A 24,817-nucleotide genomic window follows, 5' to 3' on the forward strand; every position below is an offset into this window, starting at 1 on the left:
CACGCCTCGTGGTCCCGAATTCTTTGCTCATGTTCTCCCTCCTTCTGCTCCTCCTTGGGACCTTGGGAGCTCAGTCCAGTGCTCCTGTGTGGGTCTCTGTCTCTATCTCTATCCATCACCAGATGAAGATTCTATGATGACATGCAAGATATTCGTCAGTATTGCTCTAGGATAGGGTCATTTCAGGTTCCCAATCCTCAGCTGCCCAAGGAACTAACTGGGAACCTCATCTTGGGCACTAGGGAGCCCCTCTAGGGTCAAGTCTCTTGCCCACCCTAAAGTGGCTCCCTTTACTAAGAATTGTGGTTCCGTGCTCCCCTATCCACCTTTCCTTTATCCCAATTCTCATGTTTCCCAGGTCCCCCCTCCTTCCCTTCTATTAGTGGTTTTAATTCAGTTTCTTTCTCTTTCATTTTTTACTTTAACTGATTATTTGTGGATTTTCACATCATGCATTTTGTTACCACTTACCTCCAAGTCCCCTCACATCTGCCTTCTGCCCTTGCACCCTCCCCCTAAAACAAAACCAAATTTAAAAGAAAAACCAAAACAAAACAAAGAAGCAAAACAAAAACCAAAAGAACAATTTTGTGGAAGATGCAATGTAGCCTGTTGAAACTCACAGTTGACCCTTTAGTCCAATCATCTTTAACTGCAAATGGTCATTGCCAGGAGTAATTGGTCTGACTCCAGGCTTCTGCTTTCTGCTACACAACAGATAATGGTATTTCACTTCCGCTCCTCTGGGATATTCTGTTATCCCATGTCATGGAGAGCCTGCTGTTTTGGATCTGTAGGTAACTCTCCTTCACATGTTCCAGCAGTTCATAGGTTCAGGGGATGCCAGGATGGACCAACTCATAGCCCTGGTTCTGGCCCTGGCTGGTAATTAGGTTGGTCAGCTCACTAGCTTTCTCTCCTAGTCAGTTACTACCAGGATGAGCTCTCCAGCACTGCCTTGATTAGCTCACCCAATACAGCCTACATCAAGGAGCTGGGCCAGTTCTCTTGTTCTCGGGCCCTCATATCCAGGTCCCCCCGACTCACATTGCCAGGAACAGATCGACTGTTTAGCCCAGGCAGGGTTCAGGACCCTCTCTCCTGATTACTGCAGGGAGAATATGAGAGGGACAGGGGCAGGGCGGGACGGGACGAGCAGAGTCTGCTGTCCTGCTCTCAAATCCTCAGGCCTGGCTCACCTGTGGACCTGACAACTAGTTCAGCTCTACTGAACTGCATCTAGTGTAGGGCAGGGCTAGTTCTCACCCTTTTGACCTCTGGGCCAGCTCTCTTGCTTGCCACAGGTAGCAAGTGATAGAGGGGGAGGGTGTCTTTCCCTTGCCCATGCCACCAAATGGCAGATTAAGGGGACAGTTAAACTCTGTTGTTCTCACACCCTCAGGGCTGGCTCCCTGGCATCACAGACAACAGGGTCAGTTCTATTGTGCTGCCCAGGCAGGAAGCAAAGTTTGCTTTCTCATGCACTGCAGCCAGTGAAGGTCAGGGCCCAGATCTCCTACTCTTGTGACCCCAGGGTCAGCTCCTTCACCCACTGAAGGTGGTAATAGATGGGGGACATTTTTCCTTTACCAATGCCACCACATGGCAGACAAGAGGGACAGGGTCAGCTCTCCTGCTCTCATGCCCTCAGGGTCCACTCACCTGTGTCCTAGACCACAGGATCAGCTCTAATGTGCCTGCCTGGTAACATGCATGCCTATGGAGAGGGGGCAAACTCTCTCCTGAGGGGTTGGGCCAGCTCCCTGTTGCAATATCCAGTGAGGAACAGGACCAGCCATTCCAGGCCAGTGATTGGCTCAACACAGCATGGTTCCAATGATCCCTGTGCTAACACTGGTCATGGACATCCACACAGACGTGGACCCAGACATGGTCCTCAGCAGCAGCTCAGGTCCAGATGCCACCATGGCCCCAGTAGCAGCTCTGGCAGCAGCATGTCCCCCAGGGAATCAGCATAGTCCCAGGTGGCTAGCCAGAACCCTGGCATCCTCAGAGCCCTTGGTGGCAACCGGAGTCACGGACAGGACCACAGACCAAGACATGACTCTAGGTAGCAGTCATGTCCTGGACATCCCCATGGCTTGAGGTGGCAATACCAACAACACAGATCAGCATGGCCTTGGGTGCCCCATGGTCTGTGAATACAGACATGGTCAGAGGTAGATGAACAGACCGTGGTCCTCCAAATTGGCCCTGGGTGTTGACAACAACTCAGATCAGTACTGCTGTAGGGCAACATTGATTCTAGTTTTTGGTTATATGTATATATATGTTATTTCTTAAACAAAAAGAGTCTATCAAAAAATTAATGATTTCAGAAAGCAAATTTTAAATATCTGGGAAAACAAAGCTGCAATAAAAGAAGATTCATGGTTTTTTACTAGACATAAGGAAAACTAGGAGAACAGATACTTAGCTTCATGATATATTTTTTAAAGAGTAAGAGAAATACCATTAAGAATATTAGACAGATGCTACGTGTGGTGGTGAAAGCCTTTAATCCCAGCACTTGAGAGAGACAGAGGCAAGCAGATATCTGTGTATTGGAGGGCAGCCTGGTCTATATAGTGAGTTCCAGAACAGCCAGGGCTGTTATGAAGAGAAATTCTGTCTTACAAAACAAAAGCAAAAAGAAAGAAAGAAAAAAGTATTAGCTAAGTTCTTTCAAATATCAAATTATGAATTGTTTCTAAAATTTCGAAACCACAAACATAGATTCAGAGCTTCTACATTGGTATTCAAAAGCCCATATATATCTTATTATGATACTAAATATCTCATAAACAAAAATAATGACTAATAATAAGAATGTACATGTCTAAGCGCTATGATAAATTAAACCAACAAGAGGCCACTAAATCTTCATGCTGAAATTAGATTTGTCTTATGAAAATAGTCAACTGTCTAAAGTCTTATCTCCAAGGTGGAGTAGAGACATCAAGAGATACCAAACCAAAAGTAAAAGTTCTCTGCAGCAAAAAAAATAATAGTCATAATAATCTATCCCATGCATGTAAGGAGGGGTCATAAAATATTAAAGTAATAAAATATAAAATATTTCTATATTATGAAAAATATTGGTGAAATTAAAAGAACTCATTCACAATTTAGAAGGTTGAAATTTCATTTAAGGTGGAAGAGAAGAGAAGTTAAAAATATGGCAAATAGTCTATTTAAACCTAAAAAGAAGTCTATTAACATCAGAAAAAAAAGTAGAGTGCTCAAACATAGTACTCTTAAAAATGCCATCCTTTGTAGTCCAAATGCAAAAATATGCCAAATATTATAAAAAGTCTTACAGAATGCATGTCCAAAACCAATACTATTATCCAATTGATATTAAGAAAGATCACCTGTGACAACAATATAACTTATTCTTGCAAACCTCATATTAAAAGTGACAGAAATAATGATACTAATAAAATGTAACCACTGCTCCAGCCTATCACTCTTTAAGTACCTGGTTAGAAAGCAAAGCTCTCATTATCCAGAGATGTTCAAAATCAGAAATTTCTGTGAACTAACTTAGCAGGAAAGTCAATGAATAAACAAAAAAGATATTTAAGTATATTTTTAGATACCTAAATTTTGGAAGGAAATTTTACTTGGGTATGTATGTTCTTCTATAACCTATGGTATAATCAAACATAAAAATTAACTAGAGGGCATATAGTTGTGAGAGATATTAATCTGAAGTTAACCTGATAGCAGTATAGATGGTAGTGTTTAAGAAATATTGAATAACTTGTCCTTTCTCCTTGTATAGTTATGACAGGCAGACTTATGGTCTTTTGTCCATTAGATTCTAAATGTGCAATGCTTCTACCCAGATAATACACATTTCCTTTTTTTTTTCCTGAGGAGAATGAGCTATTATAGCTGTGCATTTTTATGCTATAGGATAAACAATAGTAAACTCTCTTGGCAATGGTTTGTTTCAAGCTGTAAAATGTTTACATTCTTAGTTCTTTGCTGTTCATTATTACTGTTACAGAGCCAGGGAGCCATACTGAGCCAGAAGAATTTTTGGAGGACATTTAAAATACACATGTTCTATTCTGAGACATGGAACCCTTATTGTCGTTAGAGTAAACTCTCTAAGGATAAACAACAAATAACCCTTTGTCAATGTAACTTATATCACAATCAGACAGATCTGTGGAAGGGGAGAGTATACCAAAGTAGAACTTAAAAGCAGTATCTGAAATGAGAGAGTTAAGTTGCATTTTGAAAAAAATAGTTTTGATAATTATATTAAAAAGTAAAAATCCAACTTCACATAACACAAGATATTAAAATTTAGCTTTATATAATGTTCCAGTGTAAGCAATTTCAAAAAACTCAAAGAGTAATATTAATGCTATTTCTTTTATTATTATTATTATTATTATTTTATTACTTTAAAAAATACCAATCCAAATTCCCACTTCCTCCTTTCCTCTTACTTCCCTCCCACTCCCTCCACACAACCTTTCGCTAATCCCCCTCCAATTTTAAGAGAGGGCAAGGCACCCTGCTCTGTGGGAAGTCCAAGGCCCTCCCCACTACATCCAGGTTGATCAAGTTATATATCCAAAGAGAATAGGATCCCAAAAGGCCAGTACATGCAGTAGAGACAAATCCCAGTGCCATTGTCATTGGTCCCTCAGTCTGCCCCAACTGTCAGTTACATTCAGAGGGAGTAGTTTGATTCCATGCTTGTTGATTCCCAGTCCAGTTGGAGTTGGTGAGCTTTCATTATCTCAGGCACACTGTCTCAGTGAGTGAACCCCTCATGGCCTTGACTTCCTTGCTCATACTCTCCTTCCTTTCACTCTTCAACTGGACCTTAGTAGCTCAGTCCAGTGCTCCGATGTGGGTCTCTGTCTCTGTTTCCGTCTGTTTTAGATGAAGGTTCTATGGTGATATTTAAGATAATAATCAGTCTGACTACAGGGTAAGGCCTGTTCAGGCTCCTTCTCTATTGCTTAAGGTGTTAGCTGGGGTCATCCTTGTGGATTCCTGAAAATTTTTCTAGAGCCAGGTTTCTTGCTAACCCCAAAATGGCTCCCTCAATCAAGACATCTCTTTCCTTGCTCTTATATCTGTCCTTTCTATTAATGCTATTTCTACAATGCACGTGATGGCAAAGGCCTTTGCCATGTCCAACAGAGAAAAATTATTAAGGTATCCCTCATGTGTATTTCCCCCATTGACTAATTTTTTTTTTTATTTTCAATGCAATTTTTTTGAAGTTTAGTGGAAAAGTAAAGCCATTTCAGTAAAATGCAATAATAAGTTTGTAAAGAAATGCCTTAACTGTACTCTAAGTCTCATGGAGAACACCTATAGAAAGAATAAAATTAAATCATGCTTTTTCTACAAAGTGTGAACAGTAGCTCCTAAACCTTTATGTGCAGAAATGGGGATTTTAATGGGTTTCCATGTATCTTAATTTCTCCTATCAACTTTCTTCTCCAAAATTCTATAAATTCTATTTTTAATTTTATGCGGACATATTTTTCTTTGTTCTCTAAATATAATTAGGTTTCTAATATTTTGTCAAAGATTATTTCTAAAATGTGAAAACATAAAGACCATGTATATTATTATAAAATTATAAGTATATTTTACTGTAGAACCAACTATGATGTTGGATTTACATTTAATTTCATATTTGTTCACCCACAAGGTACCTCTGCTACATTAAAGGAGAGTGTTCTGGTTTAATATTCAAATGCATTCTCTTTTCTTATGTTCCACTGATGTCTTAACTTCAAATAACAATATAAAAATTAATAAATTTCTTGAGTTTTCAGTCATTTCTTAAATCTCTTCCTAATGTAAAGATCTGTTTATACCCCCCCCCATGTGAACACATAGCCCCTCCAAATGTAGTAGAAGGCAGTTCAATCTGACTGGTAGAAAAAATGAGAAACTTCTCTGCGAAGGATCAAACATCATTAATGTTTTTCTTTATTCATTTACTTTATATTTTATATAAACTTATATACCCTGTGCTTTACTTATATTCCCTTCATGAGAATCTTTTGATAGATTTGAGATTTTTGTTTTGCTTCGTTTGTTTTCTGGAGGTCTTTGGTACAGAAAAAAAGTAAGGGGAACAAGCAACTTGGAACACTAAATTCCAGTTGAAAGAAATATTGGAATGACAGAATGCAAAAGGAAAGCGAGAGTAAATTTAGATATCAAGTATATTGCTGCTACCGACACAGGTGAAAGGCCAATATAGTATAAATAGCTACTCAAAAATATTTCATTTATTTTAGCAAAATGCTTACATGTACATGGGAGAAACTAATAAAAGATCAATTTCACCATAGAAAAAGGCAAAGCTGAGATTTTATAGGATAAAGCAGATAGAGAGTGTTTGAAAAGGAAAGATATTTTAAATTTTTTCTTAAAGATATTGCTTAATCAAATGGCAGCAAGATGGGTGGTGTTGATGTCTAGTAACTGAAGAGAACCACAATTGGGGCAAAAAAAAACCCACAAACACTCACAATTATAAATGTACACAAAAGAAACTTTACAATTTGGCAGGGATAACTGTGGGTTCTTTCACTTAAAGAAAACATATGTGTGGCCAAGAAAATAAAAATTGAGATGGTCTTCTGGAATTCTAGTAAGGGCTTAGGAAAGCAGAAGCTAATTCTGAATCCTATGTTATCCATAGACAGATAAAATGCAGTAATTCGCTATTTAATTTTTATTTGCAGGGAAAAGGAGAGTAAAAGGAAGCTGGACATGCCATTGTCTAAGCAGAAGTGATAAATCCTATCCATCAAAAAAAAGTGAACAGAGAATATCTTAAGGGGAAAAGAGGGCTTTGTGACTAATGTTCTTAATTTCCTATCGACCTAGGCATGTGTAGCAAATAAGATATGACTCTTCAGTAGGCCGTGTCTTGGTTTTCAATTGATAGCTAAAGAACTCAGACACACTGAGAGTAGCTATTCAAATCATAATGCTTAGCTATTTTTGTAAATGAAAATGAGTTTTACCTTTCTACCATATGAAATTTGAATGACAATGATGATTGAGGTTGAAAACGAAGCAGAGAAATGTGTTTGAATTTTTTTTCAATAAAATACTCAAGTTAATATCTTAAGCCAGGCATGAGTGGCTTGACTTACCTTTGATGACCCTCGCTTCATATACATCTTGTGTTAGAATTCTCAGCATGTTCATAGTGGATTCTAAATGTCAAAGACCTTACAGCTACTATTATACACATTTTATAGCCAAACAAAGTAATCAAAGATAGAAATGTTTAGAAGGAAATGAACTGATAGTCCTGCCATCATCCTGGAAGTTTTTCCATTTTTCAAACTCAGAGAACAGGAATTGAACTGAACCTATTCTGTGATCATCTAGGTCTCAGAACTTGAACTCCATTTCTGAACTTGTAGAAGCCCTCAGCAAGTGCATCTTTCCACAGATCAATACCACTCTTGGTCTAGTAATGAGAATGTAACAAAGAAAGATGAGAGACTAGATTTGTTCTCTTCCTATTGACACTGAGTAGGCTATGCACTGTCTTGGCGAAGCTGCTGTCTCTCTCTCTCTCTCTTTTTTTTTTATCAGAAATAAAGCTTTGGTTCTCGTGGAAAGCATGTCTTTTCACAGTTGTCTATGTTATACACACTTTTGGCTTGTATGGAGTCTCTGGTGATTCCAATAGAGTTATGTGCTGAAATAGGAATGGATTACAAATATTGATATCTATATCTTCCATATATATGTATATATATATATATATATATATATATATAGTATCGTATGTGTTGCTCCTTTACATGTCCCATTGCCTCATATGACTTTACATATGAAGCTCAAATTCAGCAATGAAACTACTTAAATTTTGCACAACTTGGATACTGTAGTATTGAAATGAGGATGTGATTTTTTTGAACTCAGAAAGTTGTGTGGTGGGACATGACTCATGCTGATAAAGCTGGTCTGTTGGACATGTCTAATTCTATATGTGAAATCTGATCAGTAAAAACAAAAGAAGAAAGAAAAGCTTTTCAGGTCTTACGCCTAAATGCTTTAGAATCAATAGGAGTAAGAATACGTGCAGGGCGGTCCTCTCCCCTAGTTAATGTTTTAGCTTTGTCAATATATACAGCCGGAATGCAGGCAAAGAGTTTATATTCATCTATCTTCATTTAAAAATCACAGTATATGAAGGTTTTCTATTGGTTAGAAATTTTGTTCTTCAGAATAGCAAGTTATACCTACCTCTTCTACACGTGCCCCCCCCCCCAACACACACGTGTGCTTGTGAGAGAGATGTTTGACTTCCTCAGTGGATATTGAAATTATTTTTATCAAGTTATTTGGTGAATATATCATCAAAACAAGTGAAGAAAAATATTTATATCGGGTCAGAGTATTCCCCAACTCAGAAGCACGATGGCTAATAGATTATTATATTAAATTACCATAAGCTTATTATAGACATTATGATAGATATAAAAACCACCAATAACCACACCCCTTTCTCTGCTCTGTAATAACCATTTCATTTTTATTGCAATGTTTTAAGTGTTAACACTTAATATTTTTATAGGAGTAATATGATATTCTCTTATTTTGGTAAGATTCAATTTTGCAAAATCATCTATTACTATAAGAAGAAAATAATTACTTAAGCAAAAAAGTACCCTAGAAAGTATTTATTTCCTGGCCTATGATCTGCTTTGGAGCTACATTGTGATCATGAATGAAAATCAAAATAAATAAATAAATGAATAAATAAATAAATAGTCTACCAATTTTTGAAAGCTTTGAGTATTGCTTAAAAGAAAACCCTCCTTGCTGTTTTTTATTTTAATTGTCGTGTAATTGACTAATTCTACAGTAACTAGGGTTGGGAGTAACTAAAAACCCGCTATGTTCCTAATGATGTTCAATGAGGCACAGGAAATGAATAGATGGATATGGTCCAGTTGCTAGAAAATAGTTGTTTGTTATTGACTTGTCTGAGAGGAAATGAACACTTTCATTTTTCAGTGACAGAGTATAAAGTGTTCCTCACTAGGGCTGTTCTAAAAGCTCCATGCCCCTTTGAATTCTGATAAGGAGGCAGTAAAGGAAAGCATTCAAATAATCTCAACTAACACAGGTTATTTTACAAGCTGGGTGTTTTTTTATTCCTTTATATGTAAATTTTCCCCAGACTTCAAACCAAAGAATTTCTGCAATCTGTATCACATACAACATTATCAGCAAGGTGGCATTTAGCTTCCTTTAAATGTTAATTACTAGGGGGACTAGAAAAGTTGTGGACTTTGTAGGGATAGATCTCAGGGAGAGCAAATCAATAGTTCTCAAACTTGGCTGTGCTTTGGAACTTTGACAAATAGTCCCCCCTCCCCCGGGTCCTGTTTTCAGGAGTTCTGACTTAAGTGGCCTGTGGTCCCAGTATCTCAATTTAAAAGTCTGCTTAATGACTCTATTATGCATTCGTGGTTATGGTCACAGAAAAGGAAAGGAATTATGGAGATGCAGTAAAGCAAACAGTTCCATTTCTTTCCCTGTTTTTCATTTTAAATAACTATTATAATACCCCTATTCAAATTATAAAGACTTGAACTATACCTGTTTGCTACCAATGTCAATATGAAATCTACTGCTTCAGTGTTGGCCCTTGCCCCCCCACATAGTACAAAGATAAAGAGAGACTTCATGTTCAAGTATGTATTTATGATAATATAGAAAGTTGGCTGACTTCTTCCACCTACTAACAATCTGTCAATACATCCATCTGTCTATCCATCCATCTACCAACCATCTACTAGCTTGCTCAAGGTATCAGGACTCATGGAGAAATTTACTAACTCCTTGGTAGTATTATTAATAGATATCAATAGATTTATTTTACTAAAGAGGCAACAAGCAACATACTAGCTAACACGAAAGGCAAGTGTTTAATCTTAAACTATCTCCTTCTGTATTATCAGATCTCCTCTCCATTCTTTTCCACCTTGCTTTGTGTCTTAGCTTAGGAATTCCAATTGAGAGAGAAGGGAACAGGTGCTGAGAGGAAAAGAAATGATAGTATTTATTTCCTTCCTTTTTGTAAGACCCCACTGATTGCCACTGTCCCTTTGCAAAGACCACATTTTTTTCTTGCTCTCTCTGGTCTTTCTTTTGGTTTTCTAGTTTTGGTAAATGAACCTCCTTTCCCCTGATCCTTAGGGCTAAGTGAGCTCTGTATTTCTCATAATCTTCTCTGGATTTTCATAATGCTGACCACATCTCTGTTAATGATTTATTTAATAAACTGTACTTATATATTCCAGATAGGAAAATATATCCATTCTTGGCAAGGAAAGTTGAAGTTAAATTGGTAGATCATGATTCTAAGCAAACTTAGCCAGGCAGAAAGACAGTATCACACTCAGATTTTGGAGTTTCTCTTTTTAAAGATAGGAAAGTAGAAGGGGGTGCTCTTTGAGATATCTGAAGCATAATAAAGGGATCATAAGGGTAACGGGAGGATGATTATAGAGGGTAATGGGAGGATGAATATGTATTAAAGTGTACTATCTACATGTTGTGATGATTAATATTGATTATCACCTCCACAGGGTCTAGAATTCCTAGGAGACAAGCCTCTGGGTATACCTGAGAGGCACCGTCAGTATTTGGTTGGCTTATGGGTATGCCTGTAAAAGATTATCTAGATTAGGTTCATCGAGAAAGGAAGACCCACCTTATCTTTGGGCAGTACTATTCTGTGTGCTGACATCCTGCGCTGAATAACAGAAAGTATGCTGAGTATCACCATTCATAGCTGTTTCCTGACTATGGATGCAACGTGATCAGTCATCATGAGTTTTTGCCACCAAGATATTCCTGGTATAACAGATTGTGACATCAGATTAGGAGCCCAAATAATATTTTTCTCTTTTTTCTTCCTTTTGCTACGTCATTTTATCTATATCCCAGAAACCAGAAAGGTAATTAATACATGTGTGACAATATCTCTTTATGAAATTCACTATTCTATACAATGAGTACATGATAACAAAATAGCTAATAATAGAAAACTGTGCTATGCTCATTGGTGATATGCGATTAAAGAATTCATATAAATGTGTGAAATCACCTGTAGTCCCTAGAGAGATCTTTTTCACAATCTTAAATAGACTGTATATGCTAAAAATTCGTAAATTTTTCAAGGACGTAATAAAGTGATTTAATCTTGCTACTTCCTCTTGATTACTATTACTACCTGCCTCCACACCCCACTGATTATTTATGTCTAATGATTCCTAAACTAGGAGTTCACTTATGATGGACAGGACGTATAAAGAAGTAGAGGAGATAGTGATCCATTCATTTTTATTTTAAATGAGGAATTTCAAAGGTGAAAAGTTAAAAGACCTAGCACAATTAACTCTGGTGATCTAGGAAGCAATGATATTGATTTTCCTTCGGTATGCTACATAGTTCTTTACTGTTTTAATGAGTATCTATAAATTTAAAGTTCATCAAAAACACATTATAAAACTAAATTAGGAAATTGATTTATTTGGAATCCTTCATGCCAGGGTAAGGGGACCAAGTTTTTCAAGCTACAATGAATTTTCATTATCTGAGAGATAGGTACCTAATGTTGTTCACCCAAAAAAAGTGTCCCTCAACACCACTGCCACACTGCTCTAAGTACATACCCATGAATGCACACAGAACTCATATGCATGAACATGCTCTTGCATGGGAATCAGGCTCTGACTTCATCTTCATTTCTTGTTGGTCTGAGCAGTACCAATTTAACATTGGTTTGCCCTGGAAGCAAAGCATAGCTAATTGAGACTCAGAGACATTGTTTTCAGGAGGGGAGAAGTTCAAAATTCTGAGCTTCCTAGCCTTGCCACCCTGAGAGCTTTTGCAGAAGGTTAAGCTTTGTGTTCCTCTAAGGAACCTGGGCTCCTTATTGCTCTAGGCAGCTATGACCAGTCCCAGTGTGGACAGACTAATGCTTGTGTTTACAAAGATGATCTCACTCTTGAATCATCTCTTTGAGGTAAGCATGCGAAGTGGTGTGGTCTTTATGCAGATCTTGTCTAGGCTACAATAGTGGGTGGAACTCCCCGATCATGCCTAAAGACATTATTTAACAGCACACATTCTGATCCTCTGGCTCTTAAAATCTTTCCTTTCTTTCTTGAATGACTTCCCTGAGCCTTAAGATATATAGGGGTTGTGTTGTAGTTAGGCTAAATGGAGTTGGACACAATAGGGTCACTTATCCTTTACATTTTGACCAGGTTTGAGTCTCTGTGGTAACTTCTCCATCTGCTACAAAAAGAAGTTTCCTTGATGAGGTCTCTGAACTATAGTTAAATGTTGTATTGACTTAGATTTTGAAAATGGCAGTACTAGATTGTTCTCTAGGATCCATGTTCTGTCAAACCATTGGTAGTTGGCTATATTTACAGTACCATGCATGAATTCTTCCCTATTGAATGTAGCTTAATATATATATATATATGTATATGCCACATTTACACAATTAGGAATGCATTATTAGGCTAGCAACTGTTGTGATTCACAAGCTTTACACTACTTTTCTCCCTTAGTACCTTGCCCAGTTTCTTCTGATACTATGAGAGTTTGCCCTCAAGAGGTGGCTTCTAAGCAGTACCTGCTAGAGTCCTCCAAGTTCTGTGTCTCTATCTACATGTCTTCAGCAACAGTGTCTTATCTTTAAGTTATGTGAGACCAACAAGAACAAAAGCAATAGTTTATATTGCTTAGAGGGTTTCTAATCTACAACTCAAAAGGTTTACCTTGCTTAGCGTTGGAGTTATTGTTAGTCTCTGGTTCCTGGAGGGGGATCATTATGAACTTGTATCACATAACTCAAACTACACACACACACACACACACACACACACACACACACCTATGTTTTAAGAAAAACCATGAGATATTATTTCCCTATGCCTTTAACAAAAATCTTTAGTGTTACTTAGCTCTCTTTGCTCCTTTCCTCTCTGTATTACACTCCTTCCAAACTCAATCAAGCTCATTTAAGTATACTAATTTTGGTACCAAACCATCCATAACTAATAACATAGATCACCATGAGTGAGCTAGCTGCATTTGAGTCTAAAAATATGTTGTTTAACAAACATATGATCTGGCCCATTTGTTGTAGCTTGTAGATTTCACATCAATGGCATCACTGAAAAAGAAAGTATAAAAGAACCAAAGGAAAATATCATTTGAAGTAAAAATAAACAGGCTATACAAAATAAATATCAACAAAGCCACAGAAATGATAGGGTGGTGGTTTGAATAGGTATGGCCCCAATAGACTCATATTTTTGAATGCTTGATCCATACATAGGAATTGTTTTAGCTAGGGTTTCTATTGCTGTGAAGAGACACCACGACCATGGAAATTCTTGTACAATAAAATATTTAATTGAGGCTGGCTCACAGTTTCAAAATTTTAGTCTTTATCGTCATGACGAAACATGGTGGCATGCAGGCAGACATGTGCTGGAGAAGAAGCTGAGGGTTCTACTTCTTGATCTGCAGGCAACAAGAAGCAATCTGCCTCCACAGTGACATAATTCCTTCAAGAATGCCACAACACACAAAAAAAAAAATCCAACAAAGCAACACCTTCACATAGTGCCGCTCCCTATGGGTCAAGCATTCATACACATAAATCTATGGGTGCCAAACCAATTGAAACCGCCACAGAGGATGGCTATAATAGAAGATGTGACAAATAGGAAGTCATTACAATCCCCAGATTCTGTGGGAAAAGGAGCACTCAATTGAGGCGATATGCAGCAAAGTGAAAGAGACAAATAAATGACTAAGATAAATTTCTTGCTAATATTGAGTTCTCGGTAAATATTTTTATTGTGATAGTAGTATAATTATTTCAGGTATGTAATTTATATGTTGCATTCATTATTTTAACCATAAAAGATTACATCAGGAAAAGGAATAGAATGATTGAAGTTTAGTTGTTAAAAAAAGAAAAAAGAAAAACCAGAAACAAGCACAGGACTTGAGTCATAGTAGAGCATGGTTTCTCTAACCTTATTAAATGCATCTTGGAAGCTCAGTGTTGAGTACTGCTTTTCTGAAACTTGTTAATCTATTTAAATTGTATTTATAATGTGTTATAAAGGATGCATTGGTTTTACTAAATCTGTGAGCTTATCAGTGTCCTAATAGCTTCCACTATTCCTTAATTCGCTAGTAAGATTTATGATGCCTGTCCTACTTTGTTTTTCTATAGTGAGATAAAATAGACAAACACCAACTTGAAGAGGAAATGGTTGGTTTTATATTACAACTTCAGGGGTGCCTAATCCATCACTGAGAGATGTCAGGACAGGAACTCAAGCAGGAGCAGAAGCAGGAATCATAGAGAAATACTTTGTGCTCAGTTGATTCTCATGGCTTGCTCAGCCCGCTTTCTTATAAAACCCAAGACCAACTTCCTAAAATGACACCACCCACAGTGGTTTGGATCTTCTCACTGCAATCATAAATCAAGAGAATGACCTCACAGACTTGCTTGTAATCCACTCTGATGGAGATATTTTCTCAGTTGCGGTTCCCTCTTCCCAAATATCATAACTTGTGTCAATTTGACAAACTACCAACCAGGTAATGGCGCTGAATGCTACACAGAGTGTAAGATGAAGCTTACACTGCATCTGCATTTTAAAGTGGATGTAATTATTCATCTGTCTTTCAATAGTGACAGAATCAGTCTCAAGTACATTCCACCCAGAGAAATAAGGCAAAATGAATCAAAGTAAGGCAGGTGTCTTAGGCTTCTATTATCGTGAAGATACACCGTGACCACGGCAGCTTTTATAACTGAAAACATTTAATTGGGGATAGCTTACAGTTCAGAGGTTTAGTCCATTATTGTCATGGTGGGAAATGATGGCATGCAGGCCAACATGGTGCTGGAGAAGGAGCTAAGAGTGCTACATATTGATCTGCAGTCCTCAGAATTAACTATGTCACTGGGCATAATTTAAGCATGTATGAGACCTCAAAGCCCACCCCCACATTTCTTCCAACAGGCCATACTTCCTAATAGTGTCACTCCCTATAAGGGTCATTTTCTTACAAACCACCACAGGACAAAGAAAGCATGCTGAGTAAGAGTACACCTAAAGCTATTTATATCAGCACCCAAATCCTGACTCACCCCTCTTTGTTCTGGTGATATGCCCCACTGCTGTTCTCCTCCCTAACTTGATGTGCATCTATCTCCTTGACACCAGAGAGGTATTTACCCTGTAGTGGGTTTTCTGGCAACATGCCTCATTTAAGCTGCTTCAATTATCAGGATAAGATCCTCATCACTGCCTCTCAAATGGTTCCCCATTCTGAAGCACTTCTTTAATCTCTTTTCTTCAGTTCCTCCTTTGTGTAATTAAGTCTCTCTCTCCCTCTGCCTCACCAATCTCTCTCTGCCTTTCCAGTCTCTCTTTCTCTGTCTCTGTCTCTCTCCCCCTCTCTCATGCATACACACACACACACACACACACACACACAAACACACACACACACACACACAGACCACCCCTCCTGAAAAGATCCATTTGTGGCAGACCTCTTCTGCTGCCTGCTGAAGTTAGCACCATTAAGTTATTTTTAGTGTTATCTCTTTCCTTTAATTAGCACAGCCCTAAATTGCATATTTTGTTCTTAAGTTTTACACAGATTAAGATCTCCCAGTTCCTTAGTCATTGATTTTGGATGTTGCCCCGAGTTTCCTGCAGTTCATTTAAATTCAGTTCACTACAATATGCCAAAAATAAATAAAGCACAGTTTTCTAACATCTAATCACCCAGCTCCACCTGTGAACCTTTTGAGGATTCTAAACCTCTGAGAAAAGGGGGTGGGAGGTAAAGGCAAAGTTAGCATACATTTTCTTGGTAACCCTATTCCATACTACTGCTTCCCTGTCATTATGATCCCCATAATTCTTTCAAGAGAATGTTTGCTATGCATCCATGAACCCCTTTATTTTTGCATCTATACATTTAAGTAAATATTTTTATAAGGATGTGGAAGTGTCTATAACCAGTCATTTTTTCTTTCTTTAAAACACATTTTCATTTCAACACAATTATCTCCAATTAAATGGAAGAGATGGGCATGTTGCCCTTCATGGAAACTTTACTCGTCTGTTTGGATAAAATTCATTTTTAAGTACTGGAAATGGGTTAGAGTGCTGAGAGGTTGCATCCAGAAGGATCACAGTTGCTTGTTCCACTCTCCCACTCTCTCTCCCTTCCTTTGATGTCAACTTGGTTCTCTTGATAAATTAAAGGGTTGGGAATCCCCTATTTCAACTGTCAGGAAATCACTTTGCTTGGCGTTTTGCATTTTAAAAGATACTTTCTTTCTCAGTTCACCAGTTGTTTTTCTCCTCAGTTCCAGAACTGGAAGATTCCAGCATCCAAATTCTACATAATGTAAAGTGGTTTTCAAAGTTTCTTTTCTTTAGATTCAACCATTTATTTTACTATTGCTCTCAATGTGTGCCCACAGCTCACTGTTTTGATTCCTGTAACATTATACAAATATTTTGTCTTTTCCTCCTTATTTCCTCCTGTAGTTAAAATACCTTGGGTTCCAATATAGAAACTAGTTGTATATCCCATATTTTTTTAACCACACAGGATGGAAATGTTGATGAGTTAAGATTGTTTTCTGAAACTGGTATATTACGACCCTTTTAGCATCATTCCTTTTAAGAGATAAGTTCTCATTTTTTTTCAAACACAAGCCTGTATATTTGTGTGTTTCAAATCAGTTGTCATCAGTAGTATCTGAGTATTAAATAGATCTAAATTGGAGATCATGCCTTAGAAAATATAATTCCTTATTCTAACTGAATTTCCTTTAAACATTCTGTTTGAGCTATCGCAATAAGATACTTGAAATATCAGATAAGCTAGAAAAAATAGGAAGTTCCTTTCTTTCTAAGAAACTGGGTGGTCTAGAAATTTGAAACCTTTTTTGTTTGTTTTGTTTTGTTTTGTTTGAGACAGGGTCCCAAAGTGTACCTCAAACCTGTCTGGCATGAAACTGTTTATGTAAACCAGAATTGCCTTCAACTCACAGAGATCTGGTTGCCTCTATCCACTGAGTGCAGGAATTAAAGCCATATACCACCAGACATTCATTTCTGCACTACTAATGACTGAGCCTAAATAGACTTTTGAATTGAACCCAATAGTTACAATCAAATTTGTAACAGCAACCACTGGAACCATTCACCTTATGAATTCTATTTGCATTGATATTGCAGGCATCTTAGTGTCAAATTTTAATATGAACCACATCTTTACGATGGAAGAGAAATTGATATGTGAGCAAATATATAACTTCTCAATTGGCCAATTGGTCCATATTATAGCAATTGGTTGCTACTTATTCACATTTGAGTACTTACACGTTTAATAATATGTAGTCTATTTTTCATTAAATTAGAGTGAAATATTTTAATATATTAGCATATAAGAATATGCCTATGTAAATATACAGACACATACATATATACTTAAATCACAGTTGTTTCAATCTATTGCTTGAGAAGTGAGAATATAATTATAATGATAATATTTTCCTACTCCTCTTGCTTGGGAATGGATTAAACATCTTAAAATAATACAATTTCTTTATCTATTTATACTAAATTTAAAGTATCTTTACAATATGCATATTGCAATGTGTGTATATGTTGCTTATATAATTTATAATGAGTATTATACAATAAATAATAAAAAACATGCATTATCCCCACAGCAAGTAGAAAACAGTTCATTTGACTACATGTCTGACTATAATAAATTTAGGATGATATCCTTGTTAGGATTCCATTAGCATTTTTAAAGAGAATTATTTGTATTTTATGTGTATGAGTATATGCTTGAATTTAATAAAGTGTGCTCTTCTCACGCCAATTGTCCAAGGAGACAAAAAGAGGATAAGCAGACACCTTGGAACTAGACTTACTGAGGGTTTGAACTGCTATGTGAGTGCGGGGAAGTAAACCTTGCTTCTCTGCAAGACCAATAATTGCCAATAACCTTTGAGCCATCTCTTCAGTCCCTCCATTTGCTTTCTTCACACATCATATTTATATCATCATAGATAATTATTAAAGTTTAGTATTACATTGTCCTCAAAACTGATGGTTTAACCATTCACTTAAGAAACTTCTATTAGTCACCTATTGTATGCCTGTGTTTGAATTAGGTGTGGAGATAGGAAAATGATAAAACAGATAAAACATTTCATGAGCTCATAATCTAGTATAGTATGCAGTATAAAACATTGAATATCCTACTTGCAGTAGTAAGTAACCTTTACAAATTGGATTGTGCTTACTGATCTAAACTGGAAAGTCTGTCATTTAAGGAAAGGAACAGCTTTCCGTATAGTAGGAAGTAAGTGGGTAATGTTTCAATGATTAACAATAGGGTTGATGGTAGTGAAGAGTAGGGTTTACATTGCAGTTGAAAGGGATTAGTATGTGCTAAAGTTTAAAGGGATGCAGCTGAAAGATGCCTTGATAAATACTAGGGCAGTTTTATATTTCTGAAATGTTCAATGCTTAAGGGAAAATTCCAAAATTCGGGCCAGAAAAGTAGCTTATGATTGAATTATGTGAGTATTTAAAAAATCAATCCCCAGGATATTATCTTAGCTACATATGTACTCAAGGCTCTTTTTTACTCAGGGATTTAGCAGAAGTTCATGTTTTTGAAAGTTGTAACATCACAGAATCATCCATTTTTTTCAACAATTTTCAATCTTCTATTAATCACAAAGTTGCAAAGAGAAAGACCACTGACCCAAATCATCATGACCAAATTAATTCAAGCAAGCAATTAATTAAAGCAAACATTTTTATTCGGGTACATGGACTGTCTTACACTAGAAGCAGTGTTCAATAGATCAACACTGGACAAAGAAGACAGGGATATTTTGGTTTGTTTTTGTTTTTTTTTGTTGTTGTTGTTTAGGTGTAGGTAATTTCTAAATGAAGAATTTGGTGGTCAAAAAAATTGGTGTTACTGGAGGAAAAGAAGTTAGCCATAATGGCCTGCTGTAACAAAGACATGATTGTAAAGTGATCATAACAAGGTACACATAAAAAGAGAAAGTTAGAACAACCTTTTGAAACAAAGGTAGTGTTGTTATAATAACTTTTTGAAACCGAGAAATGGTCGCCATTTCCTGGAACAGGAGTACAGAACTATTTGTATTTAAGATTACAGGTGGGGCATAGTCTAATCCTTCAGAAACAGAGGTTTGATCATAAATGGGAATGACCATAGTTTGTTCTTGATATAATACAGCTTTTAAATCTAAGATGGGGGCAGACTGGTTCATCACTTCCAACTGCTTTCATGTCTATGATGTATTTTAATATCTGTAGTTACCATAATAAATCACTTGCACATGAAGCAGTCTCATCAATTTGTAGAATGAGAGCCACAAGAACAGTGAGACAAATATGAGCGAGAACTCATGTACAGCCTGATTCTGCTATGTCATCCTTCATATTTTTCACCAAAGCAAACAAATAAATTATATTTGAAAGAGAGGTTAGGCACAGGCTTGTCCATTACACTGCACATCAGCTATGCACCCAAGCAATCAATATGGTTTGGACACAGCTGATATAATTTGGCGGAGTTATAATTGAATTTTTCCCTCTTAATATCATTACACCTACAGAACATCTCCCATTATGTGTCCCTCCCCATCATTCTCCAAATTACATGTTCCAAATGGAACTAATTATCTACTCCCATATAAAGCATCTCCTCATGACTGCTATCCCTTCTCTATTATAGGCACCAGTGCTTTCATGCTCCTAAATTTGCTTTCGCTGCAGTATGTTTCTTTTATTCATTCTCTTATTCCTTCCTAAATATAATCACTGAATGTTTATTTTTTGAAATTACTTGTATGTATAAGTCCATTTATATTACAGATATACATTGTAGAGTTCATTTGAATATAATAAAGACTCAGTGAGCAAATGAATGAAATATGAATAAGTGTATGAATAGACAACTGTTCTACCTCAAGTAACTTAAAGCTATAGTAATGAAAGATATCTCTTCTTATATGAGAGAATGTCTTTAAAAAGTCTCTTTAATTGTATTATAACATTTCTTAATTTAAAAAAATATTCTCAGCTGATTGCTTTGAATGATGTTTGGTGGAGATATACCTGGTAGTTGTAGATCTATGAGATCACCTAAAGATATTAATGGACAAATTGAAGGAACACGTTGACTAAGGTACTTCTTGAAACAGGATTTTGGATTTTTGATATTTGTTGGATGTTATTGTCAATGAGAGTTTTATAGTTCAGAGGTATACATATACATGCATAAAATATTACAGAGTCATGTTATTAAATTGACAAATCGCATATAAACAACAAGGGGGAAATAAAAACAGCAGTTTTCTTACTAGCAAGCAAATAAGTATAGCATAGGATAAAATTTTAATGAATAATATAAATAATCAAGGTCCTTTATCTCAAATCCTGTAAGTGGAAATAGAGATGGTGTGTTCTAAAGTAAGATATTAGATAATGTAAACATATTTTTTAAAACAAAGAAGAAAATGGCATCTCAACTATTTAAAAAAGAATGACTACAGTTATTTCATAAACAGAAAAACCCTCTTCATTTCTAATATTTTTAGCTACAATTTATCACATGTAAAAATAGCTTGAAATTTCTTATCATGTCATAAAAGCATTTTTGTTTTGTTGACATAAGGTCCGAAAGTTTTATGTATCCACATTTGTCCTTCAAACTTTCCTTGGCCGTGCAAGCAGTATATTTTCTCTTTGGGAAAATGGGGAATAACTGAATTCCTAGGTTAATTTTATAGGTCATAGTACTGTATTTTAACACCCATGATCCCTTTTATGAGGAATCAGGGAAATAAATATGTGTGTGTACATATATATGTATAAATCTGTGTATATATATTGTTTCTAAACCAAATAATATCATTTCTGCACCTTGCTGCTGTGAATATCAGATTTATTGTCCTAATTAGGGAGATAAAGGCTCTAGAAGGATATAAGAACAAATTTTCAGGAAGATTAATGTGGAAATTAAGGATTGATAGGATGTGTTGATTAGGTCCAAATTCAGCTTCTGGGGATTGGTAACCCAATTAAGAAATCAACATAATTACCTGAATACCCCAAATTATATTCATTTGACTGATAGTCATTTTTTTTTCTACAATTTGTGTGTGGCAGGGTAAAGACTGAAGTTACCCTTCAGTTAACAAGGAATATTTTCGTCATTTCTTCCTAATGTAGTAAACAAATAATAATTAAACATCTATCATGTGCATAGTAAAAGAAACAAGTGTTCTTCTAAGCCAGAATACTTGTAGAGCAGACTAGAATGTTTACAGAGAAGGCATTTGACAAAGGATAAATGAGCTGAATATTTCTCTCACATAAGCAGATTGTCCAAATAGAAATAGAGACTCATGTAATTTCCTGATGGGTTCTGCAATATACATAACTTAATGATTTCATTTATAAATAATTAAAAATTAATCTTGTGGAAGTATTATGACATGGCAAACATTAAGCCAAGAATTTTCCATACGGTATCACATTTAGACTTTAGATGTGAATTTTGATGCACATTATTAAATAAAATAAGATAACAAAACATTCCTGCTAATAGGGGCACATCTTCTGATATAGTCATCCCATTTCCCCAAAATAAAATACTGAAAATGGTACAGACTATGTACCATATGCCACAATTAAGACACTAATTCATTTCATTAAAGGAGTAAGTAAAGAACTCAAAAGGCCTGCTACTGGGAAATGTTTAGACTATGAAACTACAATTTGTGCATCTGTAATGATGCAAATATCATCAAGCTGTTGACTTAGAGATACTTTTTATTTCAAATTCCCAAATTAATGTCATATTTGTCTGTTTTTAATATATGGGATAGATTTCTCCATCTCATCTTGATAAGCAAATTTTGCAAACATATTTTTGATGTTTAAAAATGATTGCACATATGATAATGAACTTTGGGGGGTTGGGTTTTGACTACTGATATGCTTTTTGCAGTATTTCATTTTGTGCAGTAATGTGTGTAGCCTATCACTTTCGTCACAGCCAATATACAGATTCCCCTGACAAATTATTCACATCCATTTCACAGGGTGTAGTATATATTTTGTATCACTGAAATTTTATTTTTTAGATTTTCATTGGCTGATGAAAAGTTTTAATAAAATAAAACTCCTCAGTCCAACCACTTTGGAGCTATCTATGCAAGCAGCTTGTAACAGGTTTTAATCCATTGGATGAACTCAGGAAAAACTAGCAAGCTGGCTAACATTGCATTATCCTAATTTTTATTTCATAAAGCAGAGATTTACTTTAAAATCAAAAATATATGAACAGATTGAGTCCAGATGTCTGAAGGGATTGCTTCTGTTTTCCAATGCCAAAAGAGTCTTCTGTAGGTTCTACTTTGATAATTTCCGTATTTCTCGTTTGACAGTTCTCCTAACCCTTCATGCCAGCAAACCGCAGTACTGATATATACATAAAAGTACTCTGGTATTTGGGTATTTAAATATGTCTATAGATAATTTTAAAAGCATCATTTTGTAAAACAAAAACTCACTTTTTAATCTAATGAACTTCTAATCTGAATGTATTTTCCAATCAAATTTTAAGTTTAGTGTTAATACGAGATTATATAACCTCATTATATTTTAATAAAACAAATAAATCCAAGAAATCCTTACAACTACTGTAAAAAATTATTTTAAAATACATAACAAATACACAGGAAGAACAACTATACTTTCCTTTAATCATATGGTAAATTTTCAGTTTTTCTTCTGTAAAAATTACTTTGAATGAATTTATTCATGCAGTACCAAAGACAATTATTGTTAACATCAGCAGAAAACAGTATTTTGCTTTATCTTTGTCTCATTCTTGTAATGAAATTTGACCTTTACATCTTATAGCATTAGTCAAGTGTTAGTGAACAAAATATATTTCCTAGCAATTATTGGAAATTACAACTTAAAATGGTGAAATTGGTTATGAAATAATAACAATTATTGTCTGGACAGAAGCAACATAGACATAGAACTATTTATCTACGTGAAATTTCATACAAAGCGTGTTGAAAATACTTTAAAATTTTATTTGGTTTTCATGCAAATTATATACTAGTATTTCTGATTTATTTTTGTAATTCAACTATGAGAAATTCCTTCATAAAATGCAAAATAGGTTAGTGTGTTGTATGTGTGTATTTGTGTGTGGTTGTTGTATGGAAGCAGAACTCAGTGCCTCAAGCATATTTGTCTGGTGATCTATCGCTGAGCAGCACCCACAGATCCAGTATTATCATTGAGACTACAATGTGATGTATAGTTTCCAAAACAGAAAAAATCAGGAGCAAGCTTAAAAATGTCTTTTTGTTTTCCTTCCTTCCTTCCTTCCTTCCTTTGTTTCTTCCTCCTCTCTCTCTCCATTCCTCTACACCCCCATTTGCCTCACTTTTCTTTCCTTGTGTGTGTCTGGCAGCTAAACCCAGGGCATCAATAATACTGTGAAAGTGCTATAACCTTGAGCTATATCAACAACCCTAGGAATGTTTATTTTAATGTTCTTTTTCTTCAAGCTCAGAGTTTGTCTAAATATTTTCTTTAGAATATTTTAAATGAATACATTAAAAGCAATTTTTATTTTTTTCCTTTTTTTAAAATTTATTTATTTATTAAAGATTTCTGCCTCCTCCCTGCTACCGCCTCCATTTCCGTCCCCCTCCCCTGATCAACCCCATTGAGGAGTCTTTTAATTGTCCCCATCCTCTTTATCTGCTTTCTCAATATGCTGTTTGTATTTACCACCATGGACTAGCTTTTCTCCCAAACTGTAAATTTAGTGATATAGAAAACTGTCTGATGTTGTACACTCTACAGGTCCTCTTTGGACCATGCATTGAGTCTAGCTGCTAAAGAAAGAAGACTAAATATGGAGGGTATGGATGGATAAATGGTTGGTGTGTGTATTTATAATCCTTTTGTATAAAGGATTTTTCAGGAATAAGAGACAAATGAAGTGCTCTTGAAATTCTAATTATCTAACTCATTTTAACTCATCGTTGATCACATACAAGTTAAATGGGCAAATGAAAGTTGACATGCAAGAAGTTTCTTTAGTATATTAATTTATACCATTTCAATTCATAGATGGAACTGATTTTACAATCTTTTTGCTAATATTTGATTTAGTTTAGTTTACCTTGTGTTCTGGTGTGGTTTGAGGCAGAGTCTAACTCAAACCCCAGTTTCCCTGATGTGCCACACCAGGCACTTGCTCTGTTTTGAGCTAAAAGCCCATGCAATGCAGGCTGGTACTGAACTCGCTCTATAGCTGAGGACACCATTGAACCTCCAAGGACTGAGATCACAAGTTTGTGTCCCCCTATTTTTTTTTAATTTTAGCAGTTTTTTATGTGTACTTTAAAAAATATGCTATTCATGCCAGGCGGTGGTTGCGTATGAGTTTAATTCCAGTACTTGAGAGGCAGAGACAGGCAGATCTCTGTGAGTTCGAGGCCAACCTAGTCTTCAAAGTGAGTTCTACAAGTCTCCAAAGCTATAGAAAAATCCTGTCTCTAAAAACAACAAAAATGCATTAAAATATGCTATATATGTACATAAGAATC

This window comes from Microtus oregoni, unplaced genomic scaffold, assembly GCF_018167655.1.
Source record: "Microtus oregoni isolate MIOR12 unplaced genomic scaffold, Mior012 000059F_ref0000304, whole genome shotgun sequence".
Lineage (NCBI taxonomy): Eukaryota > Metazoa > Chordata > Mammalia > Rodentia > Cricetidae > Microtus > Microtus oregoni.